Source organism: Oryctolagus cuniculus, chromosome 7 (assembly GCF_964237555.1).
Source record: "Oryctolagus cuniculus chromosome 7, mOryCun1.1, whole genome shotgun sequence".
NCBI classification, from domain to species: Eukaryota; Metazoa; Chordata; class Mammalia; order Lagomorpha; family Leporidae; genus Oryctolagus; species Oryctolagus cuniculus.
The window spans coordinates 83,836,094-83,850,926 of record NC_091438.1 but is presented as its reverse complement, the minus strand read 5'-3'; the positions used below and the strand labels follow the sequence as shown (position 1 = coordinate 83,850,926).

The 14,833-nt window shown below is 43.9% G+C and overlaps 1 long non-coding RNA gene across 1 annotated transcript; it reads left to right on the top strand.

The window, feature by feature from the left end:
- Window positions 1-6,993: 6,993 nt before the first annotated feature.
- Window positions 6,994-13,219, top strand: LOC138850618 (uncharacterized). Its single transcript, XR_011390595.1, has 2 exons — window positions 6,994-7,224; window positions 12,905-13,219. It is a non-coding gene; the product is annotated as an uncharacterized lncRNA (long non-coding RNA).
- Window positions 13,220-14,833: the final 1,614 nt, after the last annotated feature.

The following is a 14,833-nucleotide window of genomic DNA, read 5'->3' as shown; positions in this document are numbered from 1 at the left end:
AATGCTCAAATATTCACTATGTAGTTGTCTATAGAAAACTTTTCATGACTCCTGCGTTGAAGGATACAGGTAACAGGAAAGTGAACAGATAGATACCTCATATGATGTCAAGTAGCCATAAGTGCTGTGAAGAAAAATAAAGGAAGACAAAAGCATAAAGGTATAAGAATATTTTGTTTTTGGCTTTGGTTTTTGGACCTAGCAGCTAGAAGAAGCCTCTCTGTAAAGGTGATATTTGAGCAGGGACATTAGTGAAAGTAGGGGCCACATGCAAATACCCAGGAGGAGTCCCAGGAATGGGACACAGCACATCCCTGGACTTACTTGAGGATGTGGAGGCTAAGGAATGCCAGAACTGGTCACCAACCAGGTGCTCTCTCGTCCACCACATGCCAACAAGCCTGTGTTTCACTAACACTGCCTGTGAGGCTGGATTCTAGAAGTGAGTGGTTTGAGATTTTTGGTTCTAAGAATGAGCACCCAAATCTTCATGATTTCACCAAAGCCCAGGTGAGGATCACAGGTCTCCATGACACCCTCTCCCCTCCACAAGTCATCACCATTGCAGAGTTCAAACTGCAAATTTCTCCACCTGGGAATCCAAACTGAACTCTCAGTGCCACCCTAGCTGACCTTCTTGATCCAACATGCTAATGTACTAGCCTCACAGTTGCCACACCATGCCCATGTTCCCTCCACGAAAATCCTTTCTATACCCTCTCCTTGTCACGCTCTGTCACCTCCCTCTCATCAATCAAAACCTCAGTCCATGCTGTCCCCCGACCCATCTACAATGCTCTCACTGTTTCTCCCTCTCTTCTTCCTTCTTTTCCCCATACTTCCAAGCTCTCTTCCATCCATCGCTTGCTGTTCCAATTTCATTGCAGTGTTGGCATCAGTTTCTTTAATCCTGGATTTTGCACTTACATCTCTCTTCTAGCCACCTGTAAGACCTGGAACAGAAATATAGGGGCAGCAAAGTAGCTTCTCTCTGCAAAAGGAATGAAATCAAATAGATGACCATTACTCAACATCTTTCTGGGTACTTTGTTGTACCAAGGACTCTGCGAAGGTCCCAAAGGGATAGTTGTGAATCTTGACCTTTAAGGAGCTCACAGTGTAATTAGTGGAGAAAAACACATAAACCAATACTAATGGTACCATATAGATGCTTATAGATGTAAATCAGAAGCAGAGATAGTGTGTAGCCACTTCTGCCTGGATGAATCAGAGGTGCTTCATTGAGGAGGTGACATTTTGGTAAACCCTAGGCAGAAGAAAGGATGGGGAATTCTAGTTAGAAGGAACAGTACATGCAAAGAAGGAAAGTTGAAAAGGAATTGCACTTATCTGAGACGTGGAGAGAAGTTGTAGGTGCTGAATTCCAAGGAGGGAGTCATGGAAGTGGAAAGAAGGTTCCCATGAAGGTGAGCAAACATGAAAGCAAGCTTATTTCTATCTTTTCAGTTCTGTAGTTAGCCTAGTACCTTTGGCAGGGCTATAAACGTTCAATAGTTTATTAATTTTCTGATGTATTTTGAGATCTATTTGAACATGGTACTTCAATAATTTTTGTAATTTGATATACATTGCATATATTGGTTGTTTCAGATATATTTATTGCTGTGGATTGACTGCTAGTGCCCCCTCATAATTCTTATGTTGGAAATTAATCCCTAAAGTGATAATATTAAGAGGTGGTACATTTAGGAGGTGATTAGATCGTAAGGGTGGAACACTCTTGTAAAAGGGGCTTGCCATCGGTAAAACCACCGCCTGCAGTGCTGGCATCCAATATGGGCACTGGTTTGAGTCCCGACTACTCCACTTCCAAACCAGCTCTCTGCTATGGCCCAGGAAAGCAGTAGAGGATGGCCCAAGTTCTTGGGCCCCTGCACCCGTGTGGGAGACTGGGAAGAAGCTCCTGGCTCCTGGCTTCAGATCAGCACAGCTCCAGCAGTTACAGCCACTTGGAGAGTGGATGGAAGACCTCTCTCTCTCTCTCTCTCTGCTTCTGCCTTTCAAATAAATAAATATTAAAAAAAAAAAAAACACAGAGGCTTGCCAGAGCCATGTTCTCCTTCAGTCACATGAGGACACTACAAAGATGCTGTCTATGAGGAAGGGGCCCTTTCAGATACTGAATCTACTTGTGCCTTGCTCCTGGACTGCCCAGCTTCCAGACTGGGAGGAACGAATTCCCATTGTTTATAAACCACACGGTCTAAGGTGTGTAATCATAACAGCCTGAACAGACGCATACATTGCATTGCATTATATATTATGTGATTTTCTTGAGTTCATGACAGGAGTAAACCTCTCTCAATTTCCTGACACTGGTTGGTGAGACCAATATGCTGAGTATGCATAGAAAACTTATGTCATCTGCCATAAATGACCCATCTGCCATTTTGGTTTTTCTAGGATCCATTTTGTATGGATAGTAACAAAGTCAGGGTAAGAGAGTGTGACAAGAGTTCCTAAGGGAGGACTTGAGTAAGAGTGACTGACGATCCTTCAGTATCAATGTTTAATTACTAAATGAAGTGAGCGTGATCTAATAGCAATTTGCTTTCCTGCCCAAATAGCCCAAGCCACACAAGGCTGTCCATGTGTTCTTTGCAGCTACCACCATCTTAAAGGCAAGTTTGCTCTCTATTAGGTCAATGAGGAGTGAACAAAATATACTTGGGTCTTCACATGATAAAAGCTTAACAGCTTTGAAAGAGCTATTACGGGCAAATGCCTAAAAGAAATAGTCATTTGAAAAGTGTATAATTATGTGCTTCTATAATAGTGTGTAAAGGGATCAAGGGTTACTGAGTAAATAGCAAGTTCTTCAGTCAGTGACTACTTATTTACATGACGTCAGTAACGGCAGTCAAGAAACCATTGCAAGCTACTGGGCAGATCTTATTCCTCCACGTAGTTGGGCGGATAAACTGCTAAGGTCTGTTCTCCACTCCGACATGAAAAGCACAGGGGAAATGTGGAAGGAAGGTGAAGCACTGTGTTCCCATTAAGCCTAGGGATGTTAATGAGTTTCAAAGGTCCTCACAATGGATTTAGGTTCAAAGTGATGGGAATGGCACTGCCTAGAGGACATGTGCCCTTAACCACGCTGCATCCATTCTCTTTTCTGCTTTGGGATCTGCTCTTCCCAGGTTTCTTGTGACTCTGGTCAGGATTGCCATGAAATGATCAGATGACCATTGGATACCATTTCTGCGAGATGCAGACATATTCTTTCCTAGAATCCCTTGGAAAAAGGTTAGTGTAAACTTGGAGCTACAGTGGCTTTCTTTACCCATATTAGAAAAATCTTGCCTGAAACTGAAATCAACACAGAGTAAAGTAAAGGTAAGAGATGGTGAGAAAGATGGTACTTTTGGCTACATTGAGCACCAGGATGGTGGGAGAAGTTGAAACTGAAGGTTTGGCTTTCTCTTCTTGCTAATGCTTCCTGCATTAGCAGGACTCACAAGAGTTGCCTTCTGTACCTGAGAGATAATCTCAGGAGAGAAATCGCCTTGCCCATACTTTCATCCTTTCTTTTGACCTTTGACAAATATATGAAGGTTCTACCTTCTTAACTTCAGCTCAGATGATTAGTACAGGAGATGCTCCATCACAGACCATTTTGCTCAAATATTTTATATTTTAACACTTGTGAAAAAGAAAAGACAGTGTTGGGAATGAAATACTCTGAGGTTGCAATTTTGGCTGAGAGACACTGCTCACTCCTGAGGACAGAGTCATACAGCAAAGACTGGTAGAATCCAAGAGCATAACACAATGCATTTTAATTGGCAGAGCCTTCATAGCTCAAAAGAAACCTTTATGAAGGGGGTGAGTGAAAATAGAGGATGCTTTCAAGGCCCCAAAGAGATATGCGAAAGAGTGACTCCAGGGACTAAGAAATGAGATAGTCCCAAATTCAGCCTAATTTTTTGTACATAAAGGCATAGAGTTAAGAATACAAGAACTGGGGTAGATATTTGCCATAGCATTTAAGGTGCCACTTGGGACACCCATACCCCATATCTGAGTGTCTGGGTTGAATCTGGGCTCTATTCCCAATTCTTAGTTTCCTGCTAGTACAACCCCTGGAAGGCAGCAGTTTATGCTCCAAGTATGTGGGTCCCTGCTACCCACTTGGGAAATCTGGACTGACTTTCTGACTTTGCTTTGGCCTGGCCCAACCCTGGCTACTGCAGATATTTGGGGGAGTGAGTCAATGGATGAGATCTCTCTCTCTCTCTCTCTCTCTCTCTCTCTCTCTCTGATTTTAAAATAAAATAAATACAAATTAGATACATAATTTTAAAAAGGATTCAAGGACTGGAGTCTTTTCAGAGATGTGGTTGTCCTGGTGTCTCTGGGGTCTCGGGATTAGGATTCATTGATCTCGGATTTGATAACACTCGCCCTAACTGTTGGTTCTGAATCCTGTTGATGTCATACTTTCTTTTTGCTTGGCATTTTTTTCAGAGTTTCCCAATAGCCACCACTGAGAATATTTCTGCACCTGGAATAGGCCAGCAATGGGTGCACATCTCTTCATCTTACTCCAGATATAGAAAATCTTAACTGGCAGAGAAAGAAAGCTAAGTTGAGAGTAGAGGAACACGGTCATTTCCATAGTGGGAATTAACATAGTTGACTGTAGTAAGACTCTAGTGTAGTGCCTGAATAACTGACAGTAAAAAAAAAAAAAAATCAGAGGAGTGGTCATCATTGTGATGTAGCAAATGAAGCCACACCTGCAATGCGGGTATCCTATATGGGCACTGGTTTATGTTCCCCACTGCTCTACTTCTAATCCTGCTCCCTGATAATGGCCTGGGAAAAGCAGCAGAAGATGGGCCAAGTGTTTGGGCCCTGCCATCCAATGAGAAACCCGGAGAAAGCTCCTGGCTCCTGGCTTCAGCTTGGCCCAGTCCTGGCCGTTGTAGCTATTTGGGGAGTGAACCAGCGTGTGGAAAATCTCTCCGTAACTCTTTCAAATAAATAAATAAATCTTTAAAAAAAAAAGTAGAGGAAAGGATATCAGATGGCATAGGTTAAAAAGAAATAAGAAGGCTAAAATAAATAAAACAAATATGCCCAGAGGGAGGGGCAGAGGTAGAGGGGCAAATTGCAGAAGAGTTTGCTGATGTTGCTTGGGTCTATAGCAGACTCATCAAATTCCCATGGGAGGCATCTGTCAATCACTTCAAGTACTTTTGAGATAGTCCCTGAACTTTTCATGGGTATACTTCTATTGTTTCTTTGTATAAGAGTATTGTACAATTATTCTTTATGTCTTCTTTAAAAAATTCTTTCCATAAGGGACTTAGGCTGAAATTTAGGTGGTTTTACAAGCATATCTCAAACTTAAATTTTTCTGCTTGCATTTGGGAATCTTAAATCATTTGGGCAGGAAATCAGAAATGTAGTGTGTTGGGGAATAGGGCTAAAGAGGAGTGCTTTTTATACAGACTTGGTTCTGTTCTTATTGATTTACAAGTTTAATTTCCATCAAAAACGCAGAATGAGAAAACCTGAGACATTTCCAATGCCGTAGGAAAGGCCCAGGATTTGATTTGGCTGGCGGATCAGCTAAATTACCCAGCGTTCTTCAACTGTGGCTAAAATCTGAGACCTGGATGCTGTCGCAGTGACTGGCTTTCTCTGCCTTACCCGGCTAAGTGTCCATAAACTCCTCTCCACCACCCAGTGCCTTCTTCTTGTCTACCTCCCCACCTCCCCACCTCCCTCCATTCTTCCCAGATGAGTGCTTACAGTCCTCTTCTTTTCCTACTTCTAGGTCATCTCTGTCTAGTCCACAGTAGCAAGAGAAATGAAGGCACTTTCTCTCCAGGGTTTAGGGTATAGTAGTCATGAATTCCATTGAGAATAAGGACCAGGCTCTTTAGAGTGCTTTCCACTTTCTTAGAATAGATTCAAAATGCTAAGATCCAGACCATGAGAACTTTCAATGCCTCGCGGTAAATAGGAGGACCTGATGTCTGTATCTTCTAGAAAAGCAAGGGGGACAGCGGTTGACCTGAGCCAATTCCTTGATCGTTATTCCTGGATGTTCTAAATCCCTTCCACATTTCAGTGAAGGTTTTCTGTTTGGTCACTTAACACACAGCATTGTTGCATCCTGCACAGTGATCATTACATTTTGATTGGCAGGGGGAACGAAAGCATCCAGTTAATACATTTACTTGCCAATGCGTTTTATTGAGGATAAAGCACGGAAATGTTATCTGCCCAGGTCCTAAGGGGGCTGCTCTCATTTCTCCAGGGTTATCACCGCCTATCAGAGAGATACCAATCTTTGAGACTATGGGGTGTGGAGTAATTAGGCTTCAATGTCTTCAGGAGAGTTTTTTTTTTTTTTTTTCTGGGGAAAAAAAAAAAAAGGCCTCTTTCCAGATGTAGAACTGAAGTATCTGATGCTTCTGATGTTGCTGTCAGAGACTGATTGGGAAGCAAAGTATCAAACACAATGGCTCCTTTGAATTCCTTTGCAAGAGGCAGACCATTCCCAGCCTCAAGATTCCGGTCCTTCTTGCCTGCGTGTGTGGAAAAAAGCAAATCCCCTCCAACTCGAAGAAAGAGTTTTCCTCCTCTCCACCCCGCACCACTGACCTCTGAACCTCCCTGAGTTCTGCTCTTTCTTAGGAAATGGTTTGCCTCAGAAGCCTGGCATTTGGAGGTGAAAGAGGGGAGATGGGAGGAATTTGAGCCTGTTTTCACAATTCCAGTTGGGATGTTGGAGACAATTTCGGTGACATTTAAACTGCCAGTTACTTTATTAGATTTTCATTTCTAAAGCAGAACTAAGTGAGTGCAGTCAGTCGGTGACTCTGGCCAAAACATGTGCAAACGTAGGCTCATTAAGAGCGTTTCTGCCCCTAACTGCAAAGCTCTAAAACGTTGGCCTCATGTGGAAGCACCGTGGAGAATCAAGTATAACAGTTTCTCATTTCCGTCTCAAATGCACTTAAGCATTTTTTTGTCTGAGGAATCACAAATTTGGGACTCCCCCACACCCAAAAAAATGAAGTGCTGAGTCACTGTTGTTCCTGACTTGGCTGTTGGTTTTCATTTAAAAAAAAAAAAGTTAAAACGGGGTGGATCAATTTCTGAAGTTTTAGGACAGCACGGATTTGAAAGCAACCCTGTTGCTACCACCGCCTGCATGTGAAGCTGGATCGGCCAGAAATGCGAGTAAGAGAAGTCTTTGTGTTGCCTTTAGCTCCTCCTTGCCCCAAACCTCCTTAGAACATAACTTAGAGCATGCATGGATTAGATGGAGGCAAATGCGGCCGAGGATCGCAGGTTTGGGTTTTTGGTGTGTGTTTTGTTCATTTCACTAGTCGCTATTTTGGGGTTAGGGGAAAGAAGCTGTGCATTTGCAAGATGGAATTGCTCTCAGGGCCGTTTTTGCATTATTTTTGAAATTAGATTCTTAATTATTCAGGAGCAGATTATCCAGTTCGCAGACTATCTGGGTATTTTGTTTCTTCCTCTTCCCCTCTCTTGATGCCAGTGTTTTGACAATTTCCTTACTCTGCTAACATCCACAAAATTGACCATAAAAGGAGAAAGGAAGCACCCAATCACTTTTGTTTGTTAATTGCTCTGGTACAGTTTGTTCAGGAAGAAACTAAAATATAGACCAAACTGGAGTTTAGAGATTATCTGTGAATCGAATCTATCCATCCTTTCTCTAAGCCTCATTTTGTACCAATAATCGAGGGCTGGCAGAACTTCAGAGAAGGATCTCTTAAGGGAGATCAAACACGTCTCAAAACCCAACTCCCTCTGAAATGGCAAATTTTTTCATTCCCATGGGAAAGTCACTGCTTAAGGAAGCACTCAGGCTGAGGTGCTGAGAGAGAGACAGTTCCACGGGTCTGCTCCACCTTTGATGGAACAGGCTCAGTCAAGAATGGTGACGTGATTTGTTCTGGGCCCAGCCGTGTGCATAGATGTGTGTGCATGCCTGTGTGTTCATATTCGAATCCCCCTCTAGGGAAGATGCCCTGAGAGGAAAAGGGAGGCTGGTGCCTGCGTGCTGCATGTTTTTTAATAAGGAGTGAGCTCCCCGGCCCCTGGCCCCCAACTCTCAAGGCTTCTGGGTTCAGGGCTGCTCTTCAGACTCTGACCACCCAGTGGTGCGATTAACCCTTTGGCATCAGCATTGCCCATTTCTCTCCACTAATTGGTAATGCAAAGGCCATTAGTGGTTGGTGTGGAGATACTCCGAGTCCAGATGTCAAAAGGTTAATGAAAAACTAAGTATTGCATTTTTCTGGGGGGTGGGATTAAACTTTTAAAAATGGGTGATGTCTTTTTCTTGTTTCTGCCAGCAGTCTGGTCAGGAGCTGGTCTCCTCCTTACAAGTCTGGTTGGGTTTTTTTCTGGAAGGTCAGAAAGCTTTTGCCACCAAAATCCAAGCAAACTCCGTCTACAGCTGTCCTCCCCCAGTCAGAGTAGGGGGAGCTCCCAGAGGCCATGGAAGAAATGGCTGTAATTGCCTGATAATTGCAGGTGTTTTTGCCTGCAAAGACATTTGTTAATTGAAAAAATTTTTTTTTGCCATATTTAGTCTCTTGGAAATGGATAACAGAGAAATTATTGGAGAACTTGACTTGGTCTCCAGGATCCATCTGTGCAAGCACATTCCTTATTAATAGGTCTTTGTTCTTGCTCTAACTCTCAGACAAGGATTTTGAGAGACATACTCATTTTCTTCTAAGTCATATCAGCGTAGTAATCACTCTTGGCTGAAAATCAGCTGCCATTTGCATGTGTAATAAAAATATAACACCAATACCATATTCAAAACAATTTTTCCTTGTAGGCTAAGCCTTCAAAATAACGTGCTTTCCTATATCTACCATAAATGCTATTTACTCTGGTTGAGGTCCTTAAAACAGGGAGCTAATGCTAAAACAATTTGATTATTCTTTCCTACTTCTGTCAGTCACCAACCATCTCTCTTAATTACGGCGCAAGAACATTTACATAACCAGGGAGAGGGTCCTTTAACTACATTTCTATTATGCCTGGCACTTGTGCGAGAGGATATTATAGTCTTGTGCATTGGAGATTGCTTATGAAAGATCAAGATAATAACAGCCGATGAGACGATAAAGGTCTCTTTTCTCCTCCCAGACAGGCTGTCTCTGACAGAAGCATACAGTTCATCAAAAGTGTCTGCAGGTTGTCAAACTCAGGGAGGTTTGGGGACCCTCTGTGGCTGTCATGGTCAACAAGAAGATTTTCTGTCGGGCTTCTCCATCACTCACCCCGAGGAAATAATCACTCACTACCTTCTGCATGTTCTCATGATAGAGCTCTCCATTTGAGAGAAAAGAGCCATTTTATCAAAGGACAATATAGCCCTTCTCTGGGCCCACGTAGCTTCCATTATCAGACCATAATAAATCATATTTATGTTCTTAGTTAATAAGACTGATTACAACGCAGGTTCCAGACGTGGGAAAAGCAAAGCAGGTGGAAAGATGTTTTAATGAAAATATGATAAGAAAACAGCTTCTTGTGAACATTTTGTGCTATTATTTGTAATGATTACAGACAATTTTTGATGCATCTTCTTTAGCAATGGTTTAAGCTGCCTAAATTGGCTCACTGGTAGATAAGTAAAAATGATAAGGAAAAAAATCATGAAATCTTCTTATGTTGTCTAGAACCATTATGTACATAACAGGTGCAAAATGGGTTTAATGTATATGCTGGGGATGGAGGGGAAACAGATTTCTCAGAAAAGCAGGGTTTGGGTATTTTTCAAAGTGATTTAGAAATTTTCTTCTCATCTTGTTAAAGATGTGTGGCCCCTGAGGTGGGGGCACGCTGGTCATTAATTTCACCTCTGTAAATGAACCTACAGCTCTATCTTCCTTATTCAACCTCCAAGTTATTTTTCCTTTTCTTCCCTTATTTTATTTTTCTTCCCTCTTAGAGCTCAGTACAAACAGACAAAGAGATATATATTTCCTGCTCAATGTTTGTGCACAACTGCCATTAGTGCTAATGGGAGTTAAGTGCCTGCTTAGGAGGAAAACAGACCCCAAAGTTTAATACTGAAAGGTACCTTATTAAAAAGGTCTGGACATTTTTAGCTTCAGTGAGTTCAATTACATTAAAGTACCAACTTTCTAAATTAGTACAAAAAAGAAAAAAATCAGATAAAACGTTGAAATAGCTTCGGCCTTCGGCTGTATGGGAGAGGAACCGATGGCTGATGACTCAGGATGTGTAGGACTACAGCTTGTTCGTCCATATTAATTCACCACTTTGGCAGTGCAACACATACCAATTCCAGTTTAGCACCCAACATTCAGAGGACTTGTTTCCTGCTGTCCCTTTGCAGCTTTGATGAGTTTGATGAGTTTTGGCCTTTGAGTTCTTAAAAGGTCACGAAGCTTCTTGTGTGCCATGCCATCTGGACAACGACCATTCTGAAATATCGGGGTAGCCCAGGTCAGATTCAGCAAATGGTTGGGATAATCCATTTATTTTGGATGGGAGGGCAGAGACTGGCATCTTTCTCATGAACGCATTTTGACCTCATGGGTGCACATATGAGGAGTTTTTAAGAATTTGCTTGCGGGCCGGCACCGTGGCTCACTTGGCTAATACTTCACCTGCGGCGCCGGCACCCTGGGTTCTAGTCCCGGTTGGAACGCCAGATTCTGTCCTGGTTGCTCCTCTTCCAGTGCAGCTCTCTGCTGTGGCCCGGGAAGGCAGTGGAGGATGGCCCAAGTGCTTGGGCCCTGCACCCGCATGGGAGATGAGGAGGAGGCACCTGGCTCCTGGCATTGGATTGGCGCAGCGCGCCGGCCATAGTGGCCACTTGGGGGGTGAACCAATGGCAAAGGAAGACCTTTCTGTCTGTCTCTCTCTCTCTCTCTAACTCTGCCTGTCCAAAAAAAAAAAAAAAAAAAAAAAAAAGAATTTGCTTGTGGGATAGGCATTGTTTTGAATTCAAAAGAGAGACCTCTCTCCATCATGAGGTTGCCAGGGCTAGCATGTACCTTGATGGCACTGTGAAGTCTGTTCCCCAAAGGAAAGCTTAGCATCTTTCATCAGAGACTGAATTTTGCTCAGAGAGGCTTGGATTGTACTTTTTCTAAGGCATTTTGCATCACTATTAGATACTGGGAGAGTTGACAAAGTCAGCAAGGCCTATGAGATTAACCTCACAAGTCAAAAGAAAAAACCCATGAGGAAAATGTATGATTTTAATCAGTAGGGTGGATGCACACACGCGAGTATGCCTGTGAGCTGGGGAAGGGGCTCTGTGCTTTTCAGCAATGCTACCTTGTTTCCTGAAATCAAAAGTCTGTTGAGACTTAGTCGCCTCCCCCTAGGTCATTGCTTTCTTTGCTGGCCATTTCTCTTTGTTCTAGTTTAACATGAACACAGGAGGGACGAACGATGGGCCCATGCCATTCACGTTGTCTGACTTCCATGAAAACAACTGCCAGGACTTCTGTGGCATCTTCCTTTCGCTTCAGCGTTCACTCCATTTTTCTTTTTCATAGGTTGACCAAAAAATATTGCCTGCAAGAGAATTCCGTAATGCCCCCATATATCTAATATCTAGGAGGCCTTTTGTTTTAGCGTTACTGGACTTAACCACAAAAAACATTTGACATTGATAAAGAATCTGTCAAGTCTGCCCTGATCAGGGCACTGAAATCGCTCATGACAGGGAAGGCACCAAGCCCCAAAGCAGTGGTAGATTAGGGGGCCGATGCTTAGAAGCTTCATCGTTGTGGAGTCATTTCGTGTGGGGCCATGTACTCAGCCAAATGCGATTTGCTTGTCACACTCCATTAGCAGGTGTGAAACAGTTGGGAAAACGGCCATATGATCAGACAGAAGGAAACCTGGATTCTTCATACTGGGACTTGTTATCACTGAATAATGTCTTTGCAAGAGGGATTGGTTAAGATTTTGTTAATTTCTTGTGTGGTAGGAAATAATGGCACTTGTGGATACTCTGTAAAGGCTAGCTCCAGGCACACCCTCCACATATGGAGTGGGGAATGTCGGGCCTGTGGGTCGGATGGGGCCAGCAAAATCACCTGACCTGGCCCTGCCAAGGCAACCACAGGAGGCACGCAGAACTCAAGGACTCTAAGGCAGGATCATTTTTTTTTTTAAAGAAAGGGTCATTTATTTATTTGAAAGAGTTATAGAGAGAGGGTGAGAGCGAGAGCAAGAGCGAGAGAGCGAGAGAGAGATGCACTATGTGTTGGTTCACTCCCCAGAGGGTCACAATGGCCACAGCTGGGCCAGGCTGAAGCCAGGAGCCATAGCATTCTTCTGGGTCTCCCATGTGGGTCCTGGGATCTAAGCACATGGGCCATCTTTGGCTGCTTTTCCCAGGACACTAAATGGAGAGCTGGATCAGAAATGGAGCAGCTGGGATGTGAACCGGTACCTACCTACACCACAACGCCAGCCCCTAGCAGGCTGATTTCTAAGCTGATCAATTTGTACAGCCCACGACTGATGCTATAAATATCCAAATGGCCCTTGGCCGAAAAAAGGTTCCACATCCCTGCTTCTACATCAACCCCATTCTAAACATTTTAAGAAGACTTGGTGAAATCCACAATTTTATTGGCGAAATCTATCACTAGTATTTCGACTCCTAAAATGTCCTCCCTGCACCCAACTATTGGAACCAGTAGATTACATTCTCCCAGGGCCGAAGCCATCTCCTTGTGGCTAAGAGACAAGGAGAGCTGGCCACTGACGAGGGCTTCCTGCTGAAGTGGCTCTCACTGCGACAGGACCGGAATTCGCACAGACGTTCTGCATCTTCTTTTCAGATTTTGTTGTTGTTTTCTCATTGCTTGTTTTTCAGGAGAATGCAAGGAAAACACGACTTAAAGGATGAGAAGATAAGAAAGGCTTGGATGCAAAGGAAATTCCAGTGATGCTTAAAACACCATGACCTCAGCCCTGCGAGGGAAGGACATTGTGGGCAGGATTTTCCTCTTGGGGGCAATCTGTTGAAAACCCACACAGAATGAAAGAAAACCTATTATGGGAAAGAAAGAGAGCTTTCTCGAATCCTGCCTGTATAATTACATATGTATGAGAGCTACAATTCCTTAGAATGAAATCTTGTCCCACATATGATTGGGGAATTATTAAATGTTGACTATTAAATATTTTAGTTAGTTTCACACTGTGTTTATTTCTCCCAGAATGATGAATATGCAGATTTAAAATTGAATTTCTTCGTTCCCAAGCAAATGATGAAGCCAAGTCCTTGACGATGTCTAGCTTTTACAGATGGGCCCTCTGCTCCGATGAGTCACCACAGCAGGCAGCAGCCAGTGTCAGAAACCCCACGCCGCCCCCCAGCTCCGAGAAGGAGGACCATTGCACTCACTCTGCTGATGGTCCCCGGGCGCCCGTGGGACGCTGTGGCCTGCTTTAGTTACCGCCGCTGCCAGCTCCCCAGCCCCAGATCCAAGCACAGGCTACAGACAGACAGGGTTCCCAAGAGCAGGGAAGGGCGAGAGCAAAGGAAAGGACAGAGCCGCGTGGTGGGCGACGGCACAAAACGCCCACCTCTGCGTTTTTCTTGAGCTTGTTCAGCCTGCCTGGCCCCCAAAGCTTCGTAGCTGGTCCAGGAATTCAATGCAGGCGTCCCCTGTGACTACACAGAATGTGTTTGCTGTGTTGAAGGCCAGCCCAGGCCTAATTTTGAAAAGTAAATCTGGGAAACAGCTTAATTCCATTTCCCTAGGGATTTTTTCTGGGACAAAGTTAGAAGGGAAGACAAGTTGAACAAAATAGCAGTTAGAGGCAGAGGCTGCTTTGAGCGAAAAGTCTTCCCCATAATCCTTGCTCCCCGATGTCTATCATGTGAAGCAAGTTAAGTAGATTTTCAGTAAACGGTGATGGTGGTTTTGGGTGCTTACACTGCAATGTTTTACAGCCCTTGTGATGTGGCATAAACTGTGGGGTCATTAACTAAAATGTCCCCTTGAATACCCAGGAGAAAGTACCCAAATGATAGGAGTCGGCATTGTGGAATAGTGGGTAAACCCACCTCCTACAAAGCCGGCAGCCTATATGCATGCTGATTTGAGTCCCTGTTGCCCCACTTCCAATCCAGCTCCCTGCTAATGGCCTGGGAAGAGCTGTAGAGATAGCCAAAGTGGCCTCTGTGCACACATGGGAGACCCAGATGAAGTTCCTGGCTTCGGCCTGGCTCAGCCCTGGCCTTTGTGGCCATCTGGGGGAGTGAACCAGTGGATGGGAGAGCCCTGTCTCTCCTCCTCTCTATAACTCTGCCTTTCAAATAAATCAATCAAATCCTTTTTTTTTTTTTGTTAAAGTACCCAGTGAGCTGTGCTTTCTTGATTCCACAAGTGTTTCCTAAGCACAGACTAGGCCTCTTAGTTCCATGCTCTTCCTATAGCACACACAGTGCTACCTTGGGAAAATTAAGCATTAGTAACACAAATTCAGGACGTTTGACCTTGTACATCTCAAGTTGAAAACAGCCGTTTTGGCATGATGGTTAAGTCATGGCTTGGGATGCCTGCATCCCATTATGGGGTGCTGGGATTCAAGTCTCAGCTCCATTTCTGATCCAGCTTCCTGCTGGTGCACACCCTGGAAGGCAGCAGATGATGACTCAAAGTCTTGGGTCTTTGCCACTCATGTGGGAGACCTGGATGGAGTTCCTGGCTCCTGGCTTTGGCCTGGCTCAGCCTTGGCCGTTGTGGGCACTTGGGGAGTAAACCAGCAAAAGGAAGATCTCTTTCTCTACGTC